This window comes from Canis lupus, chromosome 4, assembly GCF_003254725.2.
Source record: "Canis lupus dingo isolate Sandy chromosome 4, ASM325472v2, whole genome shotgun sequence".
Lineage (NCBI taxonomy): Eukaryota > Metazoa > Chordata > Mammalia > Carnivora > Canidae > Canis > Canis lupus.
In genome coordinates this window covers 62,703,585-62,720,910 of record NC_064246.1, presented here as the reverse complement: position 1 = coordinate 62,720,910, position 17,326 = coordinate 62,703,585, and the positions used below count along the sequence as shown (strand labels likewise).

The 17,326-nt window shown below is 39.2% G+C and overlaps 1 protein-coding gene across 1 annotated transcript in view; it reads left to right on the top strand.

Moving 5' to 3' along the window:
* The window catches only part of ITGA2 (integrin subunit alpha 2), a 102,255-nt gene that overhangs the window by 9,089 nt on the left and 75,840 nt on the right, over window positions 1-17,326 (top strand). The window lies entirely within an intron of this gene.

Sequence of the window (17,326 nt, the reverse complement as noted above, 5' to 3'; positions counted from 1 at the left end):
CATGAGACATGTATGACAGCCACTGTAACCCGGGGCAAAAACGTTCTAAATAAGGCCAAGCCAAAAACTTCCTAGTTCTTTCCAATTAGAATATGCCAAAAAAAAAAAAAAAGTCTCTATTTGTTGATTTATCTGAATTGGCTAAAATATTAAAATATTACTTTCATTGATCTTTTTTCTTCACTTCTTTGACAGAGTTTGTTTGCTTTTAAGATATCTCTTCTTTGCCTTGAAATGTCCAATTAGAGTATTGACAAGTAACAAGATCAATAAAAGCATGAGGGCAGTGTAGACATCTTTTTTTCCCCAACGTGCTGTCTGGGTTTCCCTGTTCTGTTCTCATAAAGCTAGCACCCATAATTTAGCTTCAGTTGGACTATTTCTCTCACTGAACACATTCTTCTAAATCACCTTCAATCTTATTTATCACAGTATTCCCAGGACCTGGCATATAGTAAGTGCTCAGAAAAATGACTGGTAAAAAAATTAAAAAAATAAACATAAAATGAACATTCAGATAACTGTGAGGTATATATGTCCATTGAAATACTAAGCGTGATTAATAATTTCAGAATATTAAAGCAGAGTGTTTTAATATCCTTATAGAAAAATGACACATACTAAAATAGTCACCTTAACAGAAAAAATATTTGTATTTCTCTCTTTTGACATTTATAAGTGTGAAAGTAATTTTTATAGATATACTTACCATTTATATGAATATGAACAACTTACTTTTTTTCACTTAATATCTTTGTACATTTCTATATGGGCTTTGTATTTACAGCTTTGAATTAATGCATCCTGCCATATCATGGCTAACTATTGTTTCATTGTTGGATATTTAGGTTGTTTCCTGTGGGCTTTTTCCCCTACTGTAAATAATGTGGCTATAAATATCATTGTGCAAGAAGCTTTTTCTTTCCTTTTTCCTTTTGGACAGTTTCCAGAGGAGGCATTACTGGGTCAAAGATTATGTGTATTTTTTAGCTCTTGTTCCATATTGAACAGTTTAGTTCTCAATAATGTGTGAATTTACAAATTTCACCAATATTAGGTTCTAATTTACTTGCTGTAGTTTTTTTTTTTTTTAGCTTTTTGTAGTTTGATGGATGTAAGGTGATTCTTCATATTTATTTTAATCTTCATTCTTCATATTCATTAGGGTGCACTTTTTATGTTACAATTTAAAAATGCCTATCTTTTGAAAACTATGCATAGATTAGGATAGTCTAGAATCTAGGCCTGGGACAACATCAAGAGATCATCTAGTAAATGCCTCAGTTTTATAATAATCAGTTTTCAAAATGACTAAGGCCCAAGACTCCAACCTGCAGTGTGTTCTCCATAATTTCAAAATGTTCTTCAGAACTTCTGTAAACCTATTTAACAAACTACCCCTTGGTGACCTATTTTCCATAGGCTGATTATAATCCATTTCACTTGAGGAGTGGCAGTTCTCTAGTTAAGATTTCATTCTTTCAGACGGTTTAGAGGGAGAGAGGATATTCTGTTTACTAGAGCACTTGATTTCAAGTAACTGAATTTGGAGATTGTTCTGGTTAGCTATTGCCATGTAACCCCTCACCCTAAAACTTAGTGGCTTGAAATGACAACCACCATTTGTCATCTCTGATGGTTTCTTCAGTAGGACTTTGGGAATAGCTTGTCTGGGCAGTTCTGGCTTGTGGTTTCTCATGTGCTTACTATAAGAGGGTAGGCAGTTCTCTCTTTGTGTGGCCCCATCAAATGGCCTTGCTATCATGGCACCCTCTGATAGCCTGACTTCCTGCAGGATGACTCAGGGATCCAAAGACATATGTTTCCCCCCCCCCCTTCCACCAAACTGGCAGAAACCATATGGCCTTTTGTAACATAGACTCAGAAATCATGCAACTGCCTCTCTGCATCAAAGCAATCACAAAGTCTCACCTAGATTCTGAGGGAGAAGACTTTTTTTCTTGAGAGGAAGAGTATCAAATAATTCCCAGACAGATTTTAAAACCACCACAGTAACCTAATCAACTTAATTGTGCTTACAGGGCAGTTCATTGTTTACATCAGAGTTGCTCAACATGGACATTATTGACATTGGGCCAGATGATTCCTTCGGTCAGGGGGATAAGGTGGGGGTGGGTGGAGGTATTGTCCTGTCCACTGTAAGATGTTGAGCAGCATCAATGGCCTTCACCCACTAGATGCTAGAAGCCGCCCCCCTTCAAGTGTGACAACCAAAAATATGTCCAGGCCTTACAAAATACCCATGAGGAACAAAGTTTTCCCAGCTGAGATCCATTACACTAAACAAACATGTATAGATAGATGTACCTCAGAGATCATAAGGCTTCAGCTCTAGACCACCACGATAAAGCAAACACTGCAATAAAGTGAGTTAAGTAATTTTCCAGTTTCCCTGTGTATATAGAGTTATATTTATACTATAATCTATTAAATGTGAGATAGGGGATCCCTGAATGGCTCAGCGGTTTAGCACCTGCCTTTGGCCCAGGGCACTGATTCTGGAGTTCCGGGATCAAGTCCCACGTACCCGCGTCGGGCTCCCTGCATGGAGCCTGCTTCTCCCTCTGCTTGTGTCTCTGCCTCTCTCTCTCTCTCTCTCTCTCTCTCTCTCTCTCTCTATGTCTATCATGAATAAATAAATAAATCCTTAAAAAAAAGGTGTGAGATAGCATTACATCCAAAAAAGTACATACCTTAATTTAAAAATACTTCATTGCTAAAAAGTGCTAATCATCATCTGAGCTTTCAGCAAGTCATATCACTGACCACAGATCATAACAAATATAATAATAATGGGAAAGTTTGAATCAATATTGCAATATTGATTATTGCAATAATCACCGAAATATGACACAGAGATATGAAGTGAGCAAATGCCATTGGAAAAATGTACCAAATAGACTTGCTAGACACAGGGTTGTCACAATCCTTCAATTTGTTTGTTCTTTTCTTAGATTATTTATTTCTTTATTCATGAGACAGAGACAGAGAGAGGCAGAGACACAGGCAGAGGGAGAAGCAGGCTCCATGCAGGGAGCCTGACGTGGGACTCGATTCCTGGTCTCCAGGATCACGCCCTGGGCTGAAGGTGGCACTAAACCTCTGAGCCACCCAGGCTGCCGACAATCCTTCAGTTTGTAAGAAACACAACATAAAGCTCAATAAAGTAAAGTGCAATACAACAAAGTGCCAGTATTGAGCACATTTAATGTTCATGGCTTCATGGAAGAACTCCAGCCCTGAAGAGTAAACTAATTGCCATTTTTCCCAGTGACTTTGCATATCACAGGCAAACTCTTCCCTACCTTTCTGGGCCAATGGGAGGATCAAAGGGGATGATGAATGGCAAAGTAATTTGCAGACTGGAAAAGTATATATGATGCTGTTTTTAAAATATCCATATACTTGGTATTCATCCATTTTTATCATCATCCATTTATTGAAGAGATCTGTTTTAAGGAACATTTATGTAGTGCCTGTCCTGTGGCAGCTGCATCAGACCCTGGGGGAATTGGAGGATTCAAGGCATCCCCTCAGGAGCTCTGCTTTTCATTTCTAAAATCACCTGTGGAGGAAAAGGGTAGCATCTAGATCCTTACTGATTATAAAATTTAACACTCAAAGTCCTTCAGAGAAAAATTGCATTTTTCTTTCCTAATGAAAGCAGGAAGATGTTATGCCACTATAATCCAAAAGCAGTTGTAAAGGTCATCTTATGCTTTTGGATTTTGCACTACCTTTTTTCTTTTTTTTTAAGCAGTATAGCTATAAGCCAACCATCATAGTGCTTAAATCTGTGTATGATATATGGTTATTTCTAGAGGGCCGGTAATTTCTAAGTTTACTTGCTTTGTGTTTTTTTAGGAACAGAAGAGGACTTTCTACATTATTTCTGCATTTTTGTCCTCTTATCATGAAGACAATGCTATTGAAAATGAGTTCCTGTGGTTGTGTATGTGTTCAAATTATCTAATGTAACCTATGACCATTTTTCATTGTCATACGTATTCTAAGTAATGATTAGCTACACTTTAGAGTTTGAAGTCTGTTTTCAAAGTGTAAAGTCAGGATCTGAGTAACCCCACTTCCTGATTGTGTTACTTCCTGGAGAATCCACCAACTGATAATGTTTTCTTGGCTTTCCTGGTATACTTTGAGTATGCCTCAGCAAAATGGAACAATGTGTCGTCCCCCTACCTAATACACATCAACTCTCAGAAACTTAAATGGAAATTCAGTTAGAATATGCTTTTCATGATAGAGGTGAAGGTGGGATCACAAATTAGTATGCCTTTATAAATTTCACAAAAATTGTGCTATCCTTGGTAATATATAATGACATTAATAGTGAACAAAACACAACCAACGAAATCAGCTGTCTTTACTAAGTGCTCATCATTTACTAGGCACTGGGTCGAAGAGTTTTTTGGTTCTTTTTTTTTTAAGATTTTATTTATTTACTCATGAGAGACACAAAGAGAGAGGCAGAGACATAAGCAGAGTGAGAAGCAGGCTCCCTGCAGGGAGCCTGATGCAGGACTCAATCCCAGGACCTGGGATCACGACCTGAGCCAAAGGCAGAAGCTCAAACACTGAGGCATCCAGGCGTCCCTGGGTTGAGAGTTTTAAATGCATTGTCTGATCACAATGAGGTAGATTTATGTATTATATCTATTTCACAGGTGAAAGCTTATGTAGGATGAGAAACTTGCACAAGGTCACAGAGCATTCACACCCTAAGTTCTTAGGTACTGTGAGATACTATTAGACTTGCCCAGCATGTGGATTTTTCAATTTAAAAAAAATCCTCATACTTCTGCTACTCCATCACCCTCCCAAAATAATCCACCTCTTCTTTATAGGGTTCACCTATAACTAGATAAAAAACAAAGTTAAATGTTCTCTAAAATTCTTTATTGATCTCCCATTATATGTTATTCTTAGAGAGAAAGGTGAAACAAGGGGCACCTGGGTGGCTGAGTGGTTAAGCATCTGCCTTTGGCTCAGATCGTGATCCTGGGGTCCTGGGATCAAGTCCTGCACCAGGCACCCTGAAGGAAGCCTGCCTCTCCCTCTGCCTTAGTCTCTGCCTCTCTCTGTGTCTCTCATGAATAAACAAAGAAAATATTTTTTTAAAAAAAGAAAGGTGAAACAATCAGCAGTTTCTTGATTCAGTTTATTGACAACCATGTCTTGGACATTCTTATGAATACTGAGGAATATAGCAGTAAAGAAAATAGGCAGATTCCCTATTCTCAGGGACAAAATAGATTTACTATTAAACAAGAGAAGCTTAAGTTTCAAGGACTCTCACTCTGCAGGCACCTTCCGAAGTGTCTACACAGCCTGACATGCAAAAGTTGAGGTCACTGTCTCTTTTGTACCCTAACATAGCATGTTTCAACAAAGATGTCAACAACAAACTGGTTGAGAAATGTCACCAATTCAAAGGTTTTCAGGATTAATCCTTGTAAAGAAAACTTGAGGGAACTTAAAATATTATAGCTCCTTTATGATACTGGAAAACAGTCCTAAATATTCACATGACATTACAGATAAGAGATATAAAAATGAAAAGAACTCTTAACTATAAATAATAAATATTTTTCAAAATTCAACTTACCATGCCTGGGCATCTGGGTGATGGAGTTGGTTGAGTATCCTACTTTTGGTTTTGGCTCAGGTCGTGATCTTGGGGTCATGGGATCAAACCTGAGTAGGGCTTAAGACTCTCTCACCCTCTGCTCCTCCCTGCCCCCCCCTTCTAATTAATTAGTTAGTTAATATTTTTTAAAAAGATTCAATTTACCATGCCAAAAAATATTGAATACTTTTTAGGCAATATGATTTTATAAATTGTCAAATGAAAAGGTCATTAAAAGGTATAGAGCCAAAAACTGTAGGAAAAAGATATTACAAAAGTATGTTAGACAATCAGTAAAGTGTATATTGTTTTTTCAGGTTTTTCAGCTTTTAAAAGTATGTAATTTGCTAGGATTGCTTTTCTCATCCTAATTAAGTATTGTTTTTAAAAAAATATTTTATTTATTTATTCATGAGAGACAGAGAGAGAGAGAGAGAGAGAGAGAGGCAGAGACACAGGCAGAGGGAGATGCAGGCTCCATGCAGGGAACCTGACGTGAGACTAGATCCTGGGTGTCCAGGATCACGCCCTGGGCTGAAGGCATCACTAAACCGCTGAGCCACCTGGGCTGCCCATAATTAAGTATTTAATACCTGAATTTTGTTTCATAATTTTGTAATTTTTTCCTTAAAGAGTCACTCTGCCCTAAATTGTAGAATTTTCAATTCCACAAAACTTAGATCTTCCTGTATAGATTCTAATAAGGGAGGCAGACAAATACAAGAGATAGATTTATAACATGTGAGGTAGTGATGCCTCACTAGGGGATAGAGATTGCTGGACAGAGGGTGATAAATAGGCAGTTATTGTTTTACATGGGGTTATTTATTAGTTATCTATTACTACATAACAAGTTACCATGCAGGCAATGACTTAAAATAATATACCTTTATTATCTTACAATTTCTATGGGTCAGGAATTCGGGCCTGGCTTCACTAGATGCTCTGCATCAGGGTATCTCTTAAAGCTGTACTCAAGGTATGAGCTAGGGCTGAGGCCTCATCTAAATGACCAGCTAAGGAATGATCCATTTCTGTTCACTTTGATTGTTGGCCGAATTAATTTTCTCTAGGGCTGTTGTACTGAGGGCCTCAGTTCCTCTTTGGCTTCCACTGGAGGCTGCCTTGAGTTCCTTGCCCTGTGGACTTCTTTGCTTTATCAAAGACAGAGAGCATCTGCTAGCAAGACAGAAGTTACAGTCTTATGTAATATAATAACAGAAGTGATTTACCCCAAACTTCAATTCTATGTTTTGAATCTCCAGTTCTATTGGTTTGAAGTCACAGGGAAGAGAATCACACAAAGGCATGAATAATAGGAGATGGGGATCGTTGGGAACCCCCTGCCCATCACAGGTAGTGAGGAAAGACAGCTTTGATGGATTGATTTTTGATGCAAACAGAAGGGCAGTGAGAGTGAACATGACCCTTTTTGGGAAAAGAATATTCCATGCCAAGGGAATGAATGCAAAATGCTGGGGATCAGTGTGTTTAAGGAAGAGTCAGAGTCCAGCTGAATTGGGCTGAGAGAATAGGCCAGGAGGTAAGACACAGGTAGGGGAGAAAATGATGACAGCTCTCCAGGAGAATGAATATATGAGAAGAGAGGAGTAACATTTCAAGGCAGTACACCACAATAAGAGCTGCAAATGGTGAGTATCAAGGAAGTTAGAAGAGTGTGGTGTGTGCAGGCTGGAATGGGAGGGGAAGAACCAAAGTTTATAGAGAAGTGGCCTGTGAACAGAGATTTAATAGAGGAAATATTCACTTCAGTTATGCCTGTTATTTCCATATATTGCCTCAGGATATGTGAGGCATATCTTGTTACTGAGCAAGTTATTCAGCAGGCATTGACTTGCTAAATGCACAAAAAAATGCTATTCTGTGTGTGAGAGAATGACACACAGAGAGAGACAGAGAGACAGAGAGAGAGGTGGGGGGGAAAGGAGAATTTCTTCTTTCATAAAGAGGAAATTTAGGAATAAAGTGTGAAACTAGAAAGTGGATTGATAAGTGGGTATTCCCAGTCCTCTTGGCCACTAGGAGACAGTGAGTCTGCCAGATGGCATCTTTATGAAAAAAAAGAGAGAGAGAGAGAGAGAATCTATCGAGTTATCAAGAGGCACTAAATCATAATAAATGAATTTAAGAAGAATTCTGAAGATGTTCATAGCCTATAAGATCAAAAAATATGAAAGGATCTCAAAATCATCTAACTACATGCCACAGTAGCCCAAGACTTGATGCAGTTACTTTGTCAGGAAGAAACTTGGATTTATTTTTTCTACAAAAAATATGAACTTTATATGACATAAGTGGAATTAGTGTATATCTCTCCTGTATTTGTATATGCACATATATTAATTGACAGAATTATCTTTCAAACTCAGAATAGTAAATTGAAATTTTCTGATATAATCTGATTGTTCCCTGTCTTAGTCTACTGGGGCCACTATTAACAAAATATCACAGACTGTGTGGCTTTAACAACAGAAATTTATTTTCTCACAGTTCTGGAGACTGGTCATCCAAGACCAAGGGGCCATCAGAGCTGGTTTGTGGTGAAACCTCTCTTCCTGGCTTGTGGACTGCTGTCTTCTTATTGTGTCCTCACATGGCCTTATCTCAGTGATCACACAGTGAGAGAACTCTCTGGTATTTTACCTCTTATATGGACACTGATCTTATCAGATAAGGGTCCTACCCAATGTCCTCTTTTAATCTTAATTACCTCCTTAAATGCCCTATCTTTAGATATAATCACATTGAGACTTAGGATTTCAATAGAGGAATTTGAAGGGATGCAATTTATCTATAAGGCTACCCCTATAGCCTTAATATTCTATTAATGAATTTATCTCTGGCCATGGAATTGATGCACATGTTTCTTTAATATGAACACAGAGTAATTGCTAAATAAATGATACATGCATACACTGTTTTCTTTTTTTGTTTTTGTTTTTTTTAAAGATAGACACAAACCATGAGGCAGGGAATTATTACTCAGATGTCAGCTGGAGTCTCTCTGCTTCTTCAAACTGATATAAGACTCCTTCAAATTTCTATTCCACCCTTGTAGGAAAATACAATGCTCTCCCAAGATTTCTCTGAACTCTCAGGAGGTATCCATTTTCATTGTCATTCAACCTCCAACTTCCCAACTGTGGCGTTTTTGTTCTCCATTCTCTCAGGTCCAGTATTTGATTGCACCCCAAGTACAAGCTAATACATTAGCCTGTTACTGTTTCATTGATGCTGACAGATGACACAAGATAGATTCCTGAGTCAGAGACAAAGAACGTTATTACCACACAACATGCACCATGCACATGAGCATGTTTACATAATTAACTCTTTTGCTTCTCCATGAAGTCGTATGGGGACTATGTGAAGGGGTCCAAATGTATGCCTGCATTCACACTAGGTTGCATTACAAGAGAGGAACCTGCTATTTTACAGCAAGAAGTCAGCAAACTTATTCTTTACCCTGGAGAGAGATCTTACCTCAACCATCAAGGCTGCTCCCTGTAAACACAACCCCGAGAAATGGCCCAGGTAAACAGCAGTTAGGATCTTACATTCTTGGCCTACCCACTGTATGAAGCTGACTGCTGCCCCAAGAAAAGATATGTCTACATCCTTGCCCCCCAAAATCTGTGTATATTACCTTATTTGGATAGAGAGTCTTTGAAGATTATCTTGTGGAGAGTGTTGGTAGAAACATGAATATTGAAACTGCTTCTGGTGAAGTTCTCAAGAAAGAAATGAGAAACATGCTATTGAAAACTTGAGGGAAGGTAATTCTTTTTACGGTGGCAGAAAATGTGGACTAATTGTGCCCTGTAGTTGTGTGGAAAGCAGAACTTTCAAGCAATGAATTTGGATGTTTAGCTGAAAATTTTCCCAGCAAAATGTTGAAAGTGATGCTTGCTTTTTCCTTGCTGAATGTAGTAAAGTGCAAGAGGAATGAGATAAATTGAGAAATTCAGCAAAACAGAACAGTACCTAATGATGAGACACTCTCAGCCTATACAGATTGCAAAAATGAAAGTTAATATTAGGAGACTCATTGTTAAGAAAGTGTTGTTCTAACGAAAAGGCCAAGGGTGTGGTTGGTAAACTTTGCATAACAGATTAGGCATGTGATTCATGGATCCTCACAACCATCTCAGCAGAGGTCAGCAATAGAGATGAGGTTATCCAGGAAAGGTCTGTGGAGAACTCTCTTGTGTAATGGCGCAGAACCCCATGATGTACACAGGAGACCTATGAGCTTTTAGGACTATTGTTTCAGCAGCAATGCTGCCACCTTGGACTAATGGGACAGAGAAGTAGAGGCCAGTAGAGCTGTTGTAGGCTCAGGGGACAGAGCCTTGAGCCACAGAGGATTATTCTCAGGCCCTTAAACCTAATGGAATTTGACCTGCTATGTTAAACTTTCTTGGTACCTATGACCCATCATTCCTTCTAATTTCTTCCTTTTGAATTGGAAATGTCAGTCCCATACCTGTTACACCACTATATTCTAGCAGCAGACAACTCATTTTCAAGCTTAGACTTGAAGATGGAGAGACCCACAGATGGAGAGAAATTTCGCCCCACAACAGACCAGCCCTGGAGTCTCACCTGTCCCTGATTTAGATAAGAGTGTTTCTCCTGGTCTCTTAAGCACAATTTTCCTGGGAAATGTGGCTTTCCCCTAAGAGCGTTCCCCAGGGTCTTGGTGATTGCTAGAACTTCCTGCTGCCCCTGCAATCCCTGGTTCACTAACCTATGCCTCTGCTCCTGGCAGTCCCCTGTGGCTTCTGAGGAGGACCATTTTATATATCTTTATCTAGATTTAGATATAGATATAATGATTAATTTGGATTTTTTTATTGAGATGTAATTAACATGACATTAAGTTACTTTCAGGTGTACAACATAATGATTCTATGTATGTATGTATTGTGAAATGATCACAATGAGTCTAGTTGATATCCATCACTACATGTAATTTTTTCTTATGATGATAACTTTTAAGATACACTTTCTTAGCAACTTTCAAATATACAATACGATGTTTTTAACTGAACTCACTGTGCTGTGCATTATATCTCTGTGACTTATTTATTTTTTAACTGGAAGAGTTATTAGGTTTTTATTTACTGGTTCGCAGAGCTATTTCCCCCCTAAAATGCCAGCATACATCTGCAGGAATGGGCCAGAGTATAATCTGAGCATCCTAGTTAAAAACACCATGCTCTTCCCAAATCTACCTCCTGTTACTGACCTTGAGTCTCTTCTCTTAAAATGAATTTCTTCCCCTATATTTCCCTGGACCTTTTTGCAAATGAACCCCTTCCATGAAAAGTGGGCCCCACCAGCCCTTCAACACATGTAGACATTCTTAAATTTTGCATTGACCACACAAATTAGACCCTCCTTCTGCCATCTTTTACTACAAACATGGGTCATTTGGAAGTCAATAAACTTCCCCTGACAAATTTTTGTTGGCAAATATAGAATGATCTGTTTTGTTTTATACATTTATTTCTGCTCTTGTTTTCAAAAGATTTCTTTCCTATCTGAGCTTCACTACATTTGAGAACAAAACTGGATTAACTATATCTAATCCCCAAACATATATTTCTCTTTTGAATTATCTCATAACTTAAAATTGGGTTCCAGAATAAAGTGGGAGAACAAATTTCATATTTGCTGAAATTAATTCTTAAATTATTAAGACTCCCCAAACATCATTTTCAGAGATGAGCAGGAACTCTCAGGGCAGGAGGTTCTCTAAAAATTTTTTAAACGAATGCAAGAAAAAATAATTCTATATTAATCAAGGTGTGCTTATCTATCTGGTTTGCCTGTGGATATTAAAATGATAACAAGCCAAGTTATAATCAATTATTTTGGGCATAGAGGAAATGAGTTAGACTTCCAGAGGATACAATGCTTAAATTTGCAGTAAATTCCAGTGAGATTCACTGGAATACTTCGACTGAATTACTGTCAACAAATGCACATCAAGGTCACCTTTGATCAATACTTTGAGTTTGCTGCACTGTTATTGTATTCACAGACATTCACGTAAGGACACAAAGGGAAGATTTACATTTTGGGTAATAATATGTCCCTGGCAGGACAAAGCTCAAGTCACCTTGAAACTCACTATGTCCAATGCAGAACTGCAAACATATAAATTAATAAAACAATCTATGATTTTCTGTGCCAATTTTTTTTATCCCCTTCTCTTCTCTTTCACATCTCTATACTGCTGAGCAGGATGTCCCTTGTGCCCTATGACTTTTGCCTTTCTCTTTATATTATGAATTTCAGCTTGTCCTTCAAGGTCCAGATTAATTACCACCTCTTCTGTGAAGCCTTCAAACTTAGATTTACCCTCTTTTCAACTTTTGGTTCAGGGTTCTTTGTAGTTCTCTGAAATTTAATATTCATCCCATTATGATGTAATTTTTTGGTTGTCCTCAAATTATCAGGAAGAAGCTCAAAGACAGTAGAGATCTTGTCTGTTTTGTGCCAAGCATTTTCTAGTTCCTGAAGATATAGCAATGAACAAAAGGGCTAGATAAATATGTTTTGAATGATCCATTTACTGGATAATTCAGTGGGTACAGACATATGGGCTTGGTTGTAGGGGAAGGGATAATATGGTTGTTATTTTCCACATTAGCCAGTTAAGTTATGAGAACAGATATAGAAACATATTTCTATGCATAATGGGACTTCAAAGAAAGGATAGATATTGAATTAGACATAATACTTACATCAAATTTACATAAGCTAATTAGTTATCATAGGCTAAGTGTGAAATGATGACATTGTTAGTGAGTTAGTTGTAGGTATGTATTTAAAATGATATAAGTGATCTTCTGTCCCTTAAACTTCCCTATATTCCAAATTATCATTGAAGAGCATATTAATTAAAAATTCATTTCATTCAACAAATATACTAGATGCTGAGAAAATAAGAATGAATAAAAGAAATAAAATCTGAGCTCTCAAGGAGTTTAGGTCTTACTAGGCAGGAAAAGACACAAAATAATGCAGATACAGAAGATAATTTCAGATAATTAGTGCTGGGATAGTGGTATATTAATGAAGTAGAGTGTTGCTGCTAGAGAGAAGAGTCAGGGGAAGTCTCTATGAGGAAAGCAGAGACCTAAATAATGAATAGGTGCCAAGACATAGATGCTGAGTTGGGAGGAAATGTGGTAGGCGGTGGGTCAAGCAGTTGCTAAGGCCATAAGCAGAATGAACTGCTTGTGCTCAAAGGACAGAAGGAAAGCTAGTGTGGCTGGAACATAGTGACAAAGGAGGGTAGTAAAACTGAAGTCACCAATAATATAAGGTCAGATAATGAATAGCATTTGAAACCATGGTAAGAAAATTGGATTTTATTCTTGGTGCATGGATAAGATACTGGGATATTTCTATGACCAAAGGAAGCAAGAACATAAAATAGGAAAAGGACAGTCTCTTCAACAAATGGTGTTGGAAAAACTGAACAGATGCATGCACAAGAATGAATCTGAACCATTTTCTTATACCATACACAAAAATAAACTCAAAATGGATGAAAGATCTAAATGTGAGATCTGAAACAATAAAATTCCTAGAAGAAAATATAGGCAACAATTTGTTTGACATCACTGTACAAACATTTTTCTAGGTATGTGTCCTCTGGGAAAGGAAATAAAAGCAAAATTAAACTATTGGGACTAAACCAAACTAAAATGCTTCTGCACAGTGAAAGAAACCATAAACGAAACAAAAAGACAGCCCACTGACTAGGAGAAGATATTTACAAGCAATATATCCAATAATGGGTTAATATCCAAAATATATAAAAAACCGAGAGGGTGCCTGGGTGGCTCAGTCACTTAAGCATCTGCCTTCAGCTCAGATCATGATCCCAGGGTTCTGGGATCGAGTCCCACATTAGGCTCTATGCTCTGCAGGGTGATTGCTTCTTCCTTTTTCTCTGCCTACCACTCCCTCTGCTTGTGCTCCCTCTCTCTGTCAAATAAATAAATAAAATCTTTTTAAAAAATCTTATAAAACTCCACACCAGAAAAACAATCCAATTAAAAATCATCAGAAGACACGAACAGACACTTCTCCAAAGATGACATCCAGATGGCCAACAGACAAGTGAAAAGATGCTCAACATCACTCATCATCAGGGAAATGAAAATCAAAACCACATTGACATACCACCTCACACCTGTCAGAATGGCTAAAATCAAAAACACAAGAAACAACAAGGGTTGGTGAGAATGCGGAGGAAAAAGAACCCTTATGCACTTTATGGGAATGTAATTTTGTGCAGCCGCTGTGGAAAACAGTATGGGGATTCCACAAAAAATTAAAAATAGAGTTACCATTGACCCAGTAGTTCCACTACTGGTATTTATCCAAAGAATACAAAAACACAAATTCAAAAACATGTAAGTACCCCAATGTTGCAGCATTATTTACAATAGCCAAGATACGGAAGCAACCCAAGTGTTCATCAATTGATGAATGGATAAAGAAAATGTGGTACATGTGAATATGTATATAATACTTGAAAAAAATAAATGAATAAATAAAAGACACTGAGATATTTTTAGCAGAGAAATTAAATGATCTGAAATGATCTAATTTATATTTTTGAATAATAGTTTATATGCATGTATTTACATGTACTTATGTGTGACATACATATGTATGTATAACATGTATATATTAATGTAATATATAAATATGTATTTATATGTAACATATATAAATTGAAATTTAGCTGCTAGATGATAAAATGAATTCCAATGTGATTTTATGTCATGTGATCTGCTGAAGTCTAATTAATAGTCTAATTAATCAAAATGACATCATTACAGTCATATGTGGCCTTTCCAGTGTTAGATATTAGAAAAGTAGGGGCATTTGACATCATCTCCCCAAGATTTTGCTGGTATGTTGGAGCTTTGGTAACATATTTAAATAGCATTTATTAAGTACTGCACCATGAGGTGAAGTTAAACTGGGTTTTTTTTGTTTGTTTTTTGGCTGGGTACAGTATACTTTATTGATGATACATGACAAGGTAGGGCTCCCCAAGCCCCTCCCCTTCCTCGGGGTCTGGGATGTAAATTGGAGGTCAGGAGATTCTCAGTGTGTTGGGGGATTAAGTTGGGGCAGGGACTCCCCAGCAGCTGAGGGCCTCTCTTCCTCTTGTTCTTGCTGGGGCTGGTGGTCCAGGAGGCCCTTACTCCTTGGAGGCCATGTAGACAATGAGGTCCACCACCCAGTTGCCGTAGCCGAATTCATTGTCATACCAGGAATTGAGCTTGACGAAGTGGTCATTGAGGGCAATGCCAGCCCCGGCGTCGAAGGTGGAAGAGTGGTGTCACTGTTGAAGTCACAGGAGACAGCCTGGTCCTCAGTGTAGCCCAGGATGCCCTTGAGGGGGCCCTCCGATGCCTTCTTCACCACCTTCTAGATGTCGCATATTTGGCAGCTTTCTCCAGGCGGCAGGTCAGATCCACAACTGACATGTTGGGGGTGGGGACACGGAAGGCGATGCCAGTGAGCTTCCCGTTCAGCTCAGGGATGACCTTGCCCCCAGCCTTGGCGGTGCCAGTGGAAGCAGGGATGATGTTCTGGGCAGCCCCTCGGCCGCCACGCCACAGCTTCTCAGAGGGGCCGTCCACGGTCTTCTGGGTGGCAGTGATGGCCTGGACGGTGGTCATGAGGCCCTCCATGATGCCGAAGGGGTCATGGATTACTTTGGCTAGAGGAGCCAAGCAGTCGGTGGTGCAGGAGGCGTTGCTGACAATCTTGAGGGAGTTGTCCTACTTCTTGTGGCTCCCGCCCATCGCAAACATGGGGGCATCAGCAGAAGGAGCAGAGATGATGACCCTCTTGGCCCTGCCCTTCAAGTGAGCCCCAGCCTTCTCCATGGTGGCGAAGACCCCAGTGGACCCCACAACATACTCAGCACCAGCATCACCCCATTTGATGTTGGCGGGATCTCGCTCCTGGAAGATGGAGATGGCCTTCCCGTTGATGCCAAGTCTCCCGTTCTCAGCCTTGACCGTGCCATGGAATTTGCTGTGGGTAGAATCATACTGGAACAGGTACACCATGTAGTTGAGATCAATGAAGAGGTCATTGATGGTGACAGTATCCACTTTGCCAGAGTTAACAGCAGCCCTGGTGACCAGGCACCCGGTAGGGCCCGATCTGTCCACTCTGCCCTTCATCAGCGTGTCTCCCGCCGGGCTGACCCTGCGCCGGCAGGTGCGACTGTCTGTCCAACAGGGAGGAGCCCAGAGCCTGAAGTTAAACTGTTGATTGAGGGCTGCCTGGGTGGCTCAGTGGTTGAGCATCTGCCTTCTGCTCAGAGTATGATCCTGGAGTCCTGGGATCAAGTCCCACTTTGGGCTCCCCTTGGGGAGCCTGCTTCTCCCTCTGCCTGTGTGTCTCTGCCTCTCTGTCTCTCATAAATAAATAAATAAAATCTTTAAACTGTTGATTGAAAACACTCATGTTCTGAATGTCAATTCTGTTTCCATGATTAATTTGCTATGTTGTTTTCTTCTGCATTTTATTTCCTGAAAAATAAGAAGGAGCAGTGGTACATGTGAAAAATAGATGTAAGAGAAATTTTGTGAAAGTACAGCCATGTGGATTTTGCTATAGCGTATTTCAAAATTGCTATTTGTCCTTCTATTGCCAGCAGACCACATTTCTAAGAAATAATGAGCTGAGCTCTCTTGAATGAACAGATCCATGGTGGAATGACTTTGGCACGTAGAGAAGCACAGTAACTACCTTAAGTCCCCCAAGCTCTATCGCGGGCTTCATAATGCTCCGGCCACTGCGCAGAATCAGCTCCCAGGACTATGCAGCACAATGAAGAGCAAGTCCTCTTCTCTCAGTCTTTCAGTGCCTGAAACAATAAATTTATGAACTGTGTGCTTTCATTGCTGCCCAGAAAGTGGGCTATTCTTCCGTGAAAACACATATTAATAGATCGTGGAGGTCAGTTTTAAAGAACCCCCTCTGCCTTCAGTGTCTGCAAAGATAAACCCTGATGTCAAACAGCATGAAGCGCACTCCCATCCCCACAGACAGCACTAGTATCCACGCACGGCTTGCTTTCTCTAGAATGAAGGACTGACAGGCATCAGCCTCACTCCTTCCCCTCTTCCCTTTCCATCACAAATAAGGTTTTTCAAAAAAAGGCTCTCAGAGCTTTAGCCTATCAAAGTCTTTGTTGTTTGTGAAAATGATTATTGTTTCTTGAGACTTCAGAAAGAAGCATCAAAAACCAAAACCACTTTTGACAGTTCTCAGTGGAATAAAAGTGATAGGACACCATCCCTACATTTTCATCCTCAAAAATGAGCTCCTCTGAAAGAAAATGATGTAGTTTTCAAGGAGCTGTGATTTTTCTTCCTCCTTTTATGTAGTCAGCAGTGCTTTTCCACCATATATTTCATGCAGAATCCATGTCAAAAATCTTCAGGGGAATTTAGGAGAAAAGGTAGATAGCCTTCAGCCTCTGCCCTTGGGCAGCTAGGAGTCTCATTGTGTTAGGAAGGACAAAGAGAACTGAAGTTACTTAAGAGTCCCTAGAGGTAATGTGGTTTAACAATTCAAACT